Source organism: Hordeum vulgare, chromosome 6H (assembly GCF_904849725.1).
Source record: "Hordeum vulgare subsp. vulgare chromosome 6H, MorexV3_pseudomolecules_assembly, whole genome shotgun sequence".
In the NCBI taxonomy this organism is placed as follows: domain Eukaryota; kingdom Viridiplantae; phylum Streptophyta; class Magnoliopsida; order Poales; family Poaceae; genus Hordeum; species Hordeum vulgare.
In genome coordinates, this window is record NC_058523.1 from 288,753,730 (window position 1) to 288,766,580 (window position 12,851).

The following is a 12,851-nucleotide window of genomic DNA, read 5'->3' on the forward strand; positions in this document are numbered from 1 at the left end:
GATCTCGTGACTAACACATTAGACACATTGCTTGCAAGGCTTGTTTGTGATGTTGTATTATCGAGTGGGCCCCGAGATACCTCTCCGTCACATGGAGTGACAAATCCCAATATTGATCCATGCTAACTCAACGAACACCTTCGGAGATACCTGTAGAGCACCTTTATAGTCACCCAGTAACATCGTGATGTTTGATACACACAAGGTATTCCTACGATGTCAGTGAGTTACATCATCTCATAGTCATTGGAATGAATACTTGACACGCAAAAAACAATAGCAACAAAATGACATGATCACATGCTACGTTTATAATTTGGGTCTTGTCCATCACATGATTCTCCTAATGTTGTGATCCCATTAGCAAGTGACAATACTTGCCTATGGCAAGGAAACCTTGACCATCTTTGATCAACGAACTAGTTAACTAGAGGCTCACTAGGGACAGTGTGTTGTCTATGTATCCACACATGTATTTGAGTTTCCAATCAATACAATTCTAGCATGGATAATAAATGATTATTATGAACAAGGAAATATAATAATAACTAATTTATTATTGCCTCTAGGGCATATTTCCAACAGTCTCCTACTTGCACTAGAGTCAATAATCTAGTTCACATCACTATGTGATTGTAATGAATCTAACACCCATACAGTTCTGGGGTTCGATCATGTCTTGCTTGTGAGAGAGGTTTTAGTCAAAGGTTCTGAACCTTTTAGATCCGTGTGAGCTTTACAAATCTTTATGTCATCTTATAGATGCTGCTACTACCTGCTATTCGGAAATATTCCAAATATCTACTCTACTATACGAATCCATTTTACTACTTAGAGTTATTCGGATTAGTGTCAAAGCTTGCATCTACGTAACCCTTTACGACGAACTCTTTAACCACCTCCATAATCGAGAAAATTTCCTTAGTCCATTAGTTACTAAGGATAACTTTGACCGCTGTTTAGTGTTTCAATCCTGGATCACTCTCTGTACCTCTTAACAGACTTTTGGCAAGGCACACATCAGGTGCGGTACACAACATGGCATACTTTAGAGTCTATGGCTAAGGCATAGGGGACGACCTTCGTCCTTTCTCTTTCTTCTGCCATGCTCGGGTTTTGAGTCTTACTCAAATTCACACCTTTCAACACAGCCAATAACTCCTTCTTTGATGATCTATTTTGAACTCCTTCAAAAACCTGTCAAGGCATGCATTTCATTGAAAGTTCTATTTAGCGTTTTGATCTATCTCTATAGATCTTGATGCTCAATGTTCAAGTGGCTCTATCCAGGTCTTCCTTTGAAAAACTCCTTTCAAACAACCCGTCATGTTTTACAGATTTCTACATTACTTCCGATCAACAATATGTCAACTACATATACTTATCAAAATTTCTATAGTACTACCACTCACTTCTATGGAAATACAAGTTTCTCATAAACCTTTTATAAACCAAAAATCTTTGATCATCTCAACAAAGCATATATTCCAACTCCGAGATGCTTGCACCAGTCCATAGAAGGATCGCTGGAAATTGCATACTTGTTAGTATCCTTAGGATCGACAAAACCTTCTGGTTGTATCACATAGAACCTTTTCTCAAGGAAACCATCGAGGAAACAATGTTTTGACATCCTATGTGCAATGTTTCATAAATAATGCAGCAACTACTAACCTAATTCCAACAGACTTTTAGCATCACTACGATTGAGAACGTCTCATCATAGTCAATTCTTTGAACTTCTCGGAAACATCTTCGCGATAAGTCGAGCTTTTCTTAAGGGTGACTTTTCACCATCATCGTTTGTATTCTCTTTAAATATCCATCTTTACTTAATAGTCCTACGACCATCAAGTAGTTCTTCCAAAGTCTACATTTTGTTTTCACACATGGATCCTCTCTCGGATTTCATGGCCTCCAGCCATTTGTCGGAATCCGGGCCCAGCATCGCTTCTTCATAGCTCGTAGGTTCATTGTTATTCAACAGCATGACCTCCAAGATAGGGTTACCGTACCACTCAGTAGTAGTACGCGACCTTGTCGAGCTACGAGGTTTGTAGTAACTTGATCCTAAGCTAAATGATCACCATCATCTGTTTCCACTTCAATTGGTGTAGGCGTCACAGGAACAACTTCATGTGCCCTGCTACACACTGGTTTAAGTGACGGTTCAATAACCTCATCAAGTTCTACCACCCTCCCACTCAATTCTTTCGAGAGAAACCTTTTCTCGAGAATGGACCCGTTTCTAGAAACAAACACTTTGCTTCTGGATCTGAGATAGGAGATGTATCCAACTATTTTGGATATCCTATGAAGATGCATTTATCCACTTTGGGTTCGAGCTTATCAAACAGAAACTTTTTCACATAAGCATCACAACCCCAAACTTTCAAAAAACCACAGCTCAGGTTTCTCCAAACCATAGTTCATTCTGTGTCTTCTCAACGGAAATACGCGGTGCCCTATTAAAAGTGAATGCGGTTGTCTCTAATGCATAACCGATAGTGGTAATTCGATAAGAGACATCATAGTATGCACCATATCAAATAGGGCGCAGCTATGACGTTCGGACACACCATCACATTATGGTGTTCAAGGTGGCATGAACTGCGAAACAAATTCCACATTGTTTTAACTGTGTACCAAAAACTCGCAACTCAGATATTCATCTCTATGATCATATCGTAGATAGTTTATCCTCTTGTCACGATGATCTTCACTCTGAAATAGCTTTGAAATTTTCAATATTTCAGACTTGTGATTCATCAAGAAAATATTCCTGTATCTACTCAAATTGTCGGTGAAGTAAGACCATAATGATATCCACTGCGTGCCTCAGCACTCATTGGACTTCACACATAAAAAATGTATTACTTCCAACAAGTTACTTTCTTGTTCCATGTGGTATGATTTTGCATGTCTCAAGTGATTCAAAATCAATTGAATCCAACCGATCCATCCGCATGGATTTTCTTCATGCGTTTATACCAACAGGTATGGTTTGCATGTCTCAAATGTTTCAAAAATGAGTGCGTACAAAGATCCATCAACATGGAGCTTATTCATGCATTTTATACCAACATGACTCAAGTGGCAGTGCCACAAGTAAGTGGTACTATCATTATTACTTTGTATCTTTTGGCACCAATATTATGAACACGTGTAACACTATGATCGAGATTCAATAAACCATTGAAGGTAATTATTCAAGCAAATAGAATAACTATTATTCTCTTTAAATGAATACTTGTATTGCAATAAACACGATCCAATCATGTTCATGCTCAATGCAAACACCAAATAACAATTATTTAGGTTTAACACCAATCTCGATGGTAGAGGGAGCGTGCGATGTGTTGATCACATCAACCTTGGAAACACTTCCAACACGTATCGTCACATCGCCGTTAGCTAGTATCCGTTTGTTCCGTAGATTTTATTTTGAGTTACTAATCACTTAGCAACCGAACCGGTATCTAATACCCTCGTGCTACTAGGAGTACTACTTCCTCTGTTCACTTTTCTAAGGCGCTGTAGACATTCCAGGCAGCATGCAAAACAGTTCAATTTCAGTTGTCTGAAACGACTTATAAAGTGAACGGAGGGAGTAGTAAAATACACATCAATATCAAGTATATCAAATATACTTCTGTCGACTTTGCCAACCTTCTTATGTACCAAGTATCTAGGGTAGCTCCGCCTCAATGACTGTTCCCCTCATAACAGAAGCACTTAGTCTCGGGTTTGGGTTCAATCTTGGGTTTCATCATTAGAGCAGCAACGGGTTTGCCGTTTCATGAAGTATCCCTTCTAGCCCTTGCCCTTCTTGAAACTAGTGGTTTTACTAACCATCAACAATTGATGCTCCTTTTTGATTCCTAGTTTCGAAGTGTCTAACATTGCGAATCGCTCAAGGATCATCATTTCTATCCTTGATATGTTATAGTTCATCACGAAGCTCTAGCAGCTTGGTGGTAGTGACTTTGGAGAACCATCACTATCTCATATGGAAGACTAACTCCCACCTGATTCAAGAGATTGTTGTGCTCAGACAATCTGAGCACATGCTCAGCGATTGAGCTTTTGTCCTTTACTTTGTAGACAAAGAATCTTGTCGGAGGTCACATACCTCTCAAAAATGGGATGAGCATGAAATATCAATTTAATCTCTTAGAACATCTCTTATGTTCCATCACGTTTCAAAACGTCTTCGGCGCCTTGCTTCTAAGACATTAAGTATTACGTACTGAACTATCACGTAGTCATCAAAAATGTGTATGTCAAATGTTCACAACATCCACAGACGATGCTCGAGGTGCAACACACCGAGTGGTGCATTATGGACATAAGCCTTCTGCGCAGCAATGAGGACAATCTTCAGTTTATGATCCAAGTCATTTGAGTGGTGCATGATCCAAGTCCACTAACTCAAGTCCGATTATCACATGAGCTGAGTATAGTTTCAGTGGTAAACATCTCTATGCTAAGAATATGAACTATACATTTTATGCTCGACCTTTCGGTCTCTTGTGTTCCGAGGCCATGTCTGCACATGCTAGGCTCGTCAAGTTTAACCCAAGTGTTCCTCGTGTGCAACTGTTTTGAACCCGTTGTATGTGAACGTTGAGTCTATCACACCCCATAATCACGTGTTGTCTCGAAACGACGAACTGTCGCAACGGAGCACAGTCGGGGAGAACAAAATTTCATCTTGAAATTTTAGTGAGGGATCACCTTATAATGCTACCGTCGTTCTAAGCAAAATAAGGTGCATAAAAGGATTAACATCACATGCAATTCATAAGTGACATGATATGGCCATGATCTTGTGCTTCTTGATCTCCATCACCAAAGCACCGGCATGATCTTCATCGTCACCGGCACCACACCATGATCTCCATCAGCGTGCCACCATCGAGGTTGTAGTGCTATCTATGCTATTACTACTAAAGCTACAACCTAGCAATATAGTAAACGCATCTACAAACACAAACATTAGTTTAAAGAGAACCCTATGTCTCCTGCCGGTTGCCATAGCATCGACGTGCAAGTCGATATTAACTATTACAACATGATCATCTCATACATCCAATATATCACATAATGTCTTTGGCGATATCACATCACCAGCATACCCTGCAAAAACAAGTTAGACGTTCTGTAATTTGTTGTTGCATGTTTTACGTGGCTGCTATGAGTATCTAGTATGATCGCGTCTTACTTACGCAAACACCACAACAGTGATGTGCAAATTGCTATTTAACCTCTCTCCAAGGACCGCCTCGGTCAAATCCAATTCAACTAAAGTTGAAGAAACAGGCACCCGCCAGTCATCTTTATGCAACGAGTTGCATGTTAGTCGATGAAACCAGTCTCTCCTAAGCGTACGAGTAGTATCGTTCCGGGCCGCTTCAATCCAACAATACCGCTGAATCGAGAAAAGACTCAGGATGACAGCAAATCGAACATCAACGCCCACAAAAGCTTGTGTGTTCTACTAGAGATAACATCTACGCATGAACCTAGCTCATGATGCCACTGTTGGGAAACGTTGCATGGGAAACAAAAAAATTCCTACGCACACGAAGACCTATCATGGTGATGTTCATCTATGAGAGGAGATAAGATCTACGTACCCTTGTAGATCGCTAAGCAGGAAGCATTAAGAAACGCGGTTGATGTAGTGGTAAAGCTTTGTGATTCAAATCACCGTCGCCCACGATCCGTTACGATATAGCGTTGAACGGACGACACCTCCGCGTTCAACAGACGTATAGCTCGATGACGATCTCGGCCTTCTTGATCCAGCATGAGAGACGGAGAAGTAGATGAGTTCTCCGGCTGCGTGACGGCGCGCCAGTGTTGGTGATGATCTATTCCTGTAGGGCTCCGCCCGAGCTCCGCATAAATCTAATCTAGAAGAAGAACTACGAGGTGTAGGTTTGAGTTGCACGTCGCAAAGTTTTGTCTCAAACAACCCTAACCCTCTAGTATATATAGGAGGAGTCAAGGGGTGGGGCAAAGCCCTAGGGCGCCGGCCACAGGTGGCTTCCCTGGGTCGGCTGAAGTGGGAGGGAGGAGTCCTTCTCCAATCCCACTTGGATTAGGACTACTTCCTTATTTTTCCCACCACTTTTGGATTTTCCACTTTTTCCTCATGGGCTTTCCTTGGATGACTTTGTCAGCCCATTATACCTTATTGTACATCCAATAAACCCACGTGGACCCCTTGGGGCGTGGTGGGCCCACCGAGTGGGCCCCCGGAACCCATTCGTCACTCCTGGTTCACTACCGGCAATGCCCGAAAATTTTCTGGAATCCAAACACCAACTTCCTGTATATCAACCTTCGTTTCGGGACCATTCTGGAAACCCTCGTGACGTCCGTGATCTCAGCCGGGACTCCGAACAACCTTCGGTCACCAACACATATAACTCAACTATACTAAAACACCATCGAACCTTAAGTGTGCAGACCCTGCGGGTTCGAGAACTATGTAGACATGACCCGAGACACTCCTCGGTCAATATCTTATTGGTTGAACCTCTGTGCCAAAGATTCATATAATCCCGTATGTCATTCCCTTTGTCCTTCGGTATGTTACTTGCCCGAGATTCGATCGTCGGTATCGCTATACCTATTTTAATCTCGTTACCGCCAATCCTCTTTACTCGTTCCGTAATACAAGATCCCGTGACTAACACATTAGACACATTGGTTGCAAGGCTTGTTTGTGATGTTGTATTACCGAGTGGGCCCCGAGATACCTCTCCGTCATACGGAGTGCCAAATCCCAGTCTCTATCCATGCTAAGTCAATGTACACCTTCGGAGATACCTGTAGAGCACCTTTATAGTCACCCAGTAATGTTGTGACGTTTGATACACACAAGGTATTCCTCCGGTGTCAGTGAGTTACATGATCTCATGGTCATAAGAATGAATACTTGACACGCAGAAAACAATAGCAACCAAATGACACGATCACATGCTATGTTTATAATTTGGGTCCGATCCATCACATGATTCTCCTAATGATGTGATCCCATTATCAAGTGACAACACTTGCTTATGGCCAGGAAACCTTCACCATCTTTGATCAACGAACTAGTCAACTAGAGGCTCACTAGGGATAGTGTGTTGTCTATGTATCCACACATGTATTTGAGTTTCCAATCAATACAATTCTAGCATGGATAATAAACGATTATTATGAACAAGGAAATATAATAATAACTAATTTATTATTGCCTCTAGGGCATATTTCCAACAATTGTGTGAGATAAGTTTCACTCGTGTCTGACTAATGTATGGGATGTGTGCATGTGTGTGCCTGAGCATGCGTGCGGAGCTAGCTTGTTGCCGAGTCACACGGATGTGATTCCGGGCGTTCCATTGGAGCTCATCGTGGACCGCGCGTGTTGGAGTGCGTCGTGAGCACGATCGGAGCGTGCAGAGCGTGGCTGCAAGTGAGTGGGAGGCGTGGGTGCATGCCCTGGCGCCGGCTCGGGTATAAAGCCCGTTCCACCATTGTTGTAACACAGTGTGGGCTATTGAGTTCGTGCTCAAGGATTGTCGTTCGTGCAGCGGGCGTATGTGCACCGAAAACCACCATGTCCACCGTTTTCTTCCTCTTTCTTCTTCATGTGTATGTGCAAGAGAGAGGGAGAGATGAGAGGGTGAGCTAGTGGACAGAGAGTGCAAGGGGATTGCGCCAACATGCCCCGCCGTGGATACAAAGAGATTTGCCTCTCTTCTTCATGTCTCTTTGGTTCAGATCCGTTCGAGAGACTACATTATATTCAATAAATTAGCTGGTTCGCACTCCTAGATCCTATCTAGGAAACCATTGATCGACTGCGATGGAACCCTCATTTTCATTTTCTATCTTTTTTTTTCCAACCCTGCTCTCAGCCACTTGGGTCGAATCCCCATGGGCCGCCGCACTTTGCTGCAATTCGGACCATGTGGATTTTTTTCCTGCTGCGATTTTGTCATTATTTAAGACATGCATTTATTACAAATTTTGTCATTGTTTTGAATTGCTAATAACTAAATATCCGTGCATGAAAATAATCCATGCCGTACATGTAAAATGTTCATAATTTGATGTAGTTTCATAATATCCAACTTCCATCCATGTTTAAAATATTAAATGTGAGTTTTCATTTAGATTGTGTAAATGCCACGTTAAAACTGTTTGTTGCATAACTAAATAATCATAGGACCGAATTAAATTATCCACATATGTAACTTGACTAGAAGAATATGAAGAATAGCATGGTGGCATTTATTTTGCTCTTTAACAATCCTAAAATTGTGTTAAAGGCAGAACAATAGCGAAATCTTAAATTTGTTTGTGGGGACTTTCCAGAATTGTTATTTGTTGTACCGGCCTTATTTAAACTTGCATAGAATTTCATGTTGTTACACAATATTGTCATTGTATGTACCACTTCGTCACTTTATGTTTTACAAAATTTGAAACCAATTAAAACTTTTTGAGAGATTGTGGTGACTGATTTGAGTGCAACTTGCGTGTGTGCTTGATTGTGTTCTAACTCACCAAAACTACCTACTCTCTAAAAACTCCACTCCTTGGCCGCAAACCCGTGCCCAATGATCGTGCCATGTGTATAGGACCAAAAACTATTCTTAATAAAGTATTATTTCAACAAAAGGCATTTATTTATATTTAAGGCTTCAAACCCCCTGAATTGGGATTTGCACTATAAGTCCTTAATTCAGGAGAAATGTTTTACCCCAAAGAATTTCCTTTAATTATATTATTAAACTTCTCAAACTACAAAATAATATTTTAAAAGTTATTTTCCTATTTTATTTAAATACCCTTTTCTAAAGCGAGAAATGGTATTTCATAAGGAAAAATTATTTTCCTACCTTAAAAATATTTGGGAAAATTCAGGGAAACTCACATGAAATATATTTTCCATATATGTGAGTTTCAACACATGGTCATGTTCAAAATAATGGGAAAAACCCCTCAAAACCCTTTCTCCTAATTCTAAGTTTTTGAAATATTTCCAAAGGAAAATTCTAGGATGCGCCACATGTTATATGAGGTGACCCTGCATTGTTTCATCCCCATACAAGTTCGTTTATTCACCCAATAAACCCAAAACCCTTCATGTCCAGAACCAAGTTGGAGCAACTATACATTGCCAAGTTTGCTCTATTGCTCTGAAACTTTGCAAGAGTGATCGAGCCCCCAAGTAAGGATGCCACACCAACTTGTGCATTTGTGGGAGTAGGTTTACTCACATTGGTTCACAGAAATCTGATTCTACCCATTTCAAGGGTGTTCCATGTCTAAATTGTGAACCTTGCTCAAATGAGCTCAAACTTGGTGAATACAACTATTTTTGCCCTTCATTTAATCCTGTTAATTCTCACTACATTTGGTGAGGTTTATGTTGCTCAAACCAGCATCAAGCACCTTTCGGTGATTTAGTAAAACAACTAGTTTCACCCCTTCTACTTTCTTCCTTCACTCCAAACTTTTATCAAAAGTCTGTGGTTCAGCCCCACATATGCAGCAGAGAGCACCATCTGTAATTTAACTAGAGGAGGAAAAATCCTCAATTCCTTTTCTGGTTCACCACTGGACGAGACTACATCTCACTTTTCCCTTGACCCCCACTTCTCTCCTCGGCTCCAAAGAATCCAAGGGTCATCTCTAAACCCCCCAGGCGCTACTAGACATTTTGGCGGCGCACCAGAGCAAGCCAACGTGCCATGACATGCGAAAACTATGCTCTCGACGCGCCACAGTGCACCCCCGCACAAAGGGAGGCCGGCCCTCGCCACGCCTCACCCCCACAAGCTGTCTAGCTTTGACTGCCTCGACGACTAGTGCCAGCGCCGCGTAGGGCCCCTCCTCTCCCCCTTTCTCCTTCCCCTGGCGACGCGAGCCCGTGCCCGCCCGAAGTGGTCAGGTGGCGCTTGCCACCGCAACACACCATAGAGCCAGCCCCGCTCCTCCTTAGTCCATCATTCAGATATAAACCACACCCACGAAGACCATGGGCTCATTCCCAAGCCTTCTCTTCTTCTCTAGCCGTGGGCACGGCCTCACTGGCGCACCCCATTTCGGTGGACCATGCCCTTAGAGGCCACCCCGTCTTCTCTCCCCCCTCTTTGGAACCTCTGTATCACCTCGAATGGACTACCTAATCACCCCACTTGAGCTCCCCGAGCACTACTGTCGAGATGGACCGAGGCGCCGCTACGTTGGGGCTCCGTCGATCTCGGGACATATGCCCTCTCTAGCCTCCATTTCACCTCCATCGTGACCACAACAAGCCCTATCTTCACCTCCACCTCTTCCCCTCTACTTTCCCTTTGTTGAATGTCGGCACCAACCAGGTCCGAACACCCTCCGTCGCGGCCTCCTCGTTACTGGCGACTCCGACCACCTCAACCACTACCACGACCCTCATCCAAATGGTGGAAGTGCGAGGAGTCCATTCATGCACTCACCTTACCTCACCATCGATGGAGCTGACGTCGGTGTGCTCCTCCCCCATGTGTTCTGAGGTAGAAGACGACCCTAACAGGGTGACCCCACCTGTCGGCCTCGGTCTGTCTCCCCCTCTCTCTGTCACTGGCCAAATGGCCACCGCGTCAGGTTCAAACTTCACGGCGCGCATGCATGGGCCTGTTTGCTGGCTGGTTGGCAGGGTTGGCCCAGCTGCTGGCCGAGTCTGGCCCACGGTGCTGAGCCCTTTTTATTTTTCTATTTTCTCGCATTTGCCAAATTTTCTACAAGAAAAAATATTCCTCCAAATCTAATTATTTTTCCATCATAAATCTTGTAAAAATATGTAGTATTTAATAACACTACTTGTGTAATTTTTACAAAAAGATTTTATACAATTTAAAATCTAGTTTTAAGTATTTTTAGCCTTTGTTAAATTAGATTTGAAATATTTCTTCACTCCAACACGAGAGAGAAATATTTGTAGATGTGAAGTTTGTATTTTATAGAATAGGGCAACATTTTAGGAGTGAGTTTTGTGTTCTATTTTTGTTGTGATTCTTATTATTGCTATTACTATCGCAATGATAGGTCATGTGGTTGACGAAGGAGTTGCACCCGAAGACTTTGCAGACCAAGGCAAGCAACCCTTTGACCATGCCTAAGAAACTTTTACTTGCATGTCATATGATACCTTACTTACGCATATATTCCTATTGGAACGGAGACCCCCTTGTTGGGTTGTCCCCGAAGAACACCTCGTTGAAACCTGCATTTGGGCATGACCCTACCACCTATGAGGATTGTGCATGGGGGATGTAGTTAGTTGCTAGTAGTTGCTATGCAAGAAGGGATGGGAATATGCATGGTTTCAATTGAGTGTTTACAAGGGCTTTTCAAAAAACCAATCTGCTGCCACTAATGCCCGAGGGTGATGGTGTTGAGATGGATGACCACTTGAGAAAGAATTGGTGTATCAAGAAAGGTTTTGTGTGTGTAGTTTCGAAAATGGAATAAGATTTAAGATTTGTACACTGTCCCAACCTTACATGTGCGACCACGATACCCCTTATAGGACGGGGCTTTGTAGATTACGTTGGTCCGTACTAGCAGGGAGCCCGCATTACTAGTGGCGGGAGTGACGTGGTCACTCTCGAGACGGCGTCGTGCTAGGTACAGCAACCATGTTGTTTTCACAGGTTCCGCGCACACCATTGCGTGCCCTCATGGATGGAGTGAGGCTCGTATGATGTACGACATGGGGGATGGCACCAACGAGTGGACTCATTGTTTAGTGTCGCCAGAGAAAAGAAATTGTTTTGGTGCTTACCTCGGGTATGTTATATTCCGCGAGTCATGGATGACACACAAGTTCCCCGAGTCTTGTGGGTACAGCGCGCAACCTCTGCAGTGTAAAACTAGTGGAATAGCCAAGTCCATGATTAAGTATAGTTGGGTGGTGCTGCTTATACTATGTCGAGTCGTTTTCACATAAAAAACTGGGTGTGGGGGGGAGTATGAGTAAAGGATGGTGACATGGGGAAACATGATGCTCGGGCTATCTCAGGTGACTTGGCATGATGGGTGGATATGGGATGCCCGACCCTCAGTTGATATTCATATATATAACTTGTTCATCGGGTTACCGCTATGCCTTGTGGTGCATGTCACCCAAGAGTTGATCATGTTGTTGCACTAGGGAAAACCTGCTTTCCGCAAAACCAGTATACTAGTATTAGGTCATACTTCGTTATTTCCTTGTCCCACATCATGGGTTGCTTGCGAGTACATTTAAAGTACTCATTGGCTTGGCACTGGTTATTTAATTGGCCAGGCATGGAAGAACCAGAATTTGGAGTAGAGTTTGTCGGGGACAAACATGCAATCTAGGACGCTTCCCAGTCAGAAAGCATATAGGTTAAGGCAGATGGCATGGGTTCACGCTATCAACCAAGTTATCCGCAATTAGTAGTGTGTTGGTTTGTCGGCCTTCGAGGTCGTATTTATGTAATGACTTGGCCCTCATGGCCCTATTTGTATCAGACGTTATATATGGATGTAAGACTCTTGTTATTCAGTATCTATGTCTTCAGTAAGCATTGATCTCTGGGATCACTATACATGTGCAATTGGCGATCTCGACTTACAAGTCGGGGTCTCCACAGAGCAAGTATCAGAGCCAACCTGACTTTTGGAAGGCTTATATAGCATGGACGTCACATGACATGAATCCTCTCTTAAAATCTACACCTAGCCTTTACACTTAGGTTTTTATGTATCCCTCATCTCTTCCACTATACCATTCAAACCCCATTTAGGGTGTGTTTGGTTACTGTCATCAAGTGGAACGT